The sequence below is a fragment of the Nicotiana tomentosiformis genome, chromosome 1 (assembly GCF_000390325.3).
Source record: "Nicotiana tomentosiformis chromosome 1, ASM39032v3, whole genome shotgun sequence".
Lineage (NCBI taxonomy): Eukaryota > Viridiplantae > Streptophyta > Magnoliopsida > Solanales > Solanaceae > Nicotiana > Nicotiana tomentosiformis.
This window is the reverse complement of record NC_090812.1, coordinates 74,461,682-74,464,552: the sequence shown is the minus strand read 5'-3', so window position 1 is coordinate 74,464,552 and position 2,871 is coordinate 74,461,682. Positions and strand designations below refer to the sequence as shown.

The 2,871-nt window shown below is 33.0% G+C and overlaps 1 long non-coding RNA gene across 1 annotated transcript; it reads left to right on the top strand.

Annotated features, from left to right (window-relative positions):
• Positions 1-410: 410 nt before the first annotated feature.
• LOC138909373 (uncharacterized) lies at positions 411-2,235 on the top strand. Its single transcript, XR_011415709.1, has 2 exons — positions 411-600; positions 1,105-2,235. It is a non-coding gene; the product is annotated as an uncharacterized lncRNA (long non-coding RNA).
• Positions 2,236-2,871: the final 636 nt, after the last annotated feature.

The following is a 2,871-nucleotide window of genomic DNA, read 5'->3' as shown; positions in this document are numbered from 1 at the left end:
AAGCTACCTAGGAGCGAAAAGAGGATATGCGAATTCAATATCCACATTTGTTTAGGGACTAGTACCAGGTAAATTTCGGGACGAAATTTATTTAAGGGGGAGAGAGTTGTAACACCCCAAATTTTTACTAATATTTGCATTTTCGATTGAACATCTTTATAATGAGGAAATATTTTTACTTCGCACTTCCTAAACGTGAAATTTACAATACTTGAAAATTCCTTACTCTAGGTTATGTTAATACTAACAAAGAAGTTCCATGGTGTTGCTATGCGTAACACTTAATATTATTTTGATGAATTATTGTTAAATATATTATAATTAAATTTTTGGGCTGTCACTCTTTTGTATTTATCTAAGGATATTTAGTAGTTGGGCAGCCATTTTTATTTCATATTTATCCAAAATTCTTAAAGACAACTTTGATTGACTTAGTCTTCCATAAACTCCCCATTTTCATTCTTTCAAGAAAAGGAAAAACACCCCTAACCTCTCTCCTTCTTATCACCTGAAAACTTCATGAAAACCACCATAAATTTCCAATAAACCAACCAGCAAAATTCGTTCTTGGTGAAGCTCAAGTTGCTCCTCTCTTTTGTGGTAAGTTGCTAAACCCGCTTTTACACTAGACAGCTATTAGTATTTTTTTCATATCTTGTTGTATAGAGCTCCGTTTTAAGTGATCTAGGACTTTCTGGAAATCTATTTCATAGATCTATAACTCTTATGAAAGAATCAAAATTTGGTTTGTCTTTTATTTACCCGAATATATGTAATAAAGTACAAGGCAGGTGCTGCCCAGATTTTCTGTTTTACAAACCCTCCCTGTACTACTGTTAGTAAGTTTAGCATAACTCTTTGTACAAAATTGATATGGGGGTGATTCAAGATGTTCTGAAACTCTAAGACACATATCTACAATTGTAAAGAAGACCACATAGTCTAGTTTGTCCTTTTTTATCTTCAAATCTGAGTCACAACACGAGACAATGATACTATCCAGAATTTCTGTTTCAAACATTTTTGGTAATTTTTACCAATATCATGTTTAGTTTGACATGTTAAATCACTAAACTTATATAGATATTTTATTATGTATTTAAGGTATATATATCCTTATAAAAGCTAAGGAGAAATGTTTGAGGAAGTGGACGGATTTGGTTTGTCTAGGGCGTAGACGATTCGAACGTCTTCAAGTTATGGTTGAACTATTTTGTGGTAAAACACCAAGGTTTGTGTATAAACTTTGTACTCTTTTTACTTGCTGGAATATTTTGAAATAACCTGATATTTTATTTTTCTTCTCTTCAATTAATAGCATTGTATTCGTGTTATATCAAGTATTGCAAGATATTTACTAAATCACCCACTCGTACGGATTGTTTGATCATTTTGCATTCTTGTTGGGACTTTGTCCTTCTTGTGCCAGTGACGTTGTCACTCATCTTGGCATGCATCTTGATTTGGATCTTTTGCCATCTTGACTTTGGATTTGTAGTTCTTTTTAAATTATGGAACTTGTCTGTGTTAAGTACGAACTAGGAAGCCATTTTTAATATGGTTCTTGATTCTCTTGACTGTTGGGTTTTGACCCTACTTGATTTTGGATTTCGGTCTATCTTGATATCTGATTTTGCTTAGTGTGATGGCATGACGTACATATTGGGCGAAAAAAATAGATTTTTGACAAGCTTTCTTGGATTGATAGTATACACTTTCTCAACTCTTGAATCTTGAACATAGTTTTTGATAATTGGAAACACTTCAAGGGTTGATATTTGCTACTTTTGATATATTTATTTACTTGTTTAAAATTATATTTCATTTGAGCTACCTATGACTAAAAATGAGAATTGGAGAAGTTAATAGCTCCAAGCCCCCAAAGTTTATACGCCACTAAGCTTTATGCGTAGCGATAGTTGTTTTCTATCGTAGGTAATGTACAGGATGAAATTTGAAGACGGCCTTATGAAGTAGTGTTTTTGGGAGCACTTATAGAGATCACATTTGCATATGCACCATAGTTTTGTATAGTTTTGGGACTTGTACATGATATATATGTCACACTTCTGTATGTTATTTGGAGGCTTGGATATTAAAACCAAAATCTTGTAACTTGAATTTGGTAACTTATTTTGTTGTTTTAAGGTGTGTTAATAACTCAAGTCTTGTAATATGTTAAATTTACACTTTGTCTTATATATATGTACAAAGGAGAAAACTAGTTTTCCTTTTTATACCCGATAGTTTGAAATTTATGTACAATACAAACTTGCAGTGATGTCAAAAGAAAGTATAATTTTGTTAGAAAGTTGCTTTAACGTGTTGATTATTCAAGAAAGGTTATATCACCTTATTTGACATTGTATTTTATTTTTAAAAAATAATATAAAAATTATGAAGAGTATTTTCGAAAATAAAAATATTGCACTTTGGACCTCATCGCATGGGCCTATTTCCGCTACTAAATTATTCTGAATATTTTTTAATTAATATCTTCTTAATGTTGTAAGTAGTAAATTAGATTTGTTTCTTAAGTAGCACCCTCCCAAAGGGGTTGCTACACTTGAGGTTGCAGCAGCTTTGTTCTTGAGAGGGGTGGTGGCTAACACTTGAGGGAATATTATCTTTTGATTTGCAAGTGTTAGAGAAAAGCTACAGTGGTACTGATGTACTGCTGGCAGACGGTACAGTACAGCAGCCTACTAGACGGTAGAGTGCAGCAGCTTTTACAACTGTAGAGTTGACTGCTCGACGACCAGTGGAACTGATCCCTATCTGTTCCCTCTGTTGTTCCCTTATCTGATTTCATTGAGAATTGAACTAGACATCTAACTAGTTACTCTGAATGCAAGGGAACTAATTGTATCA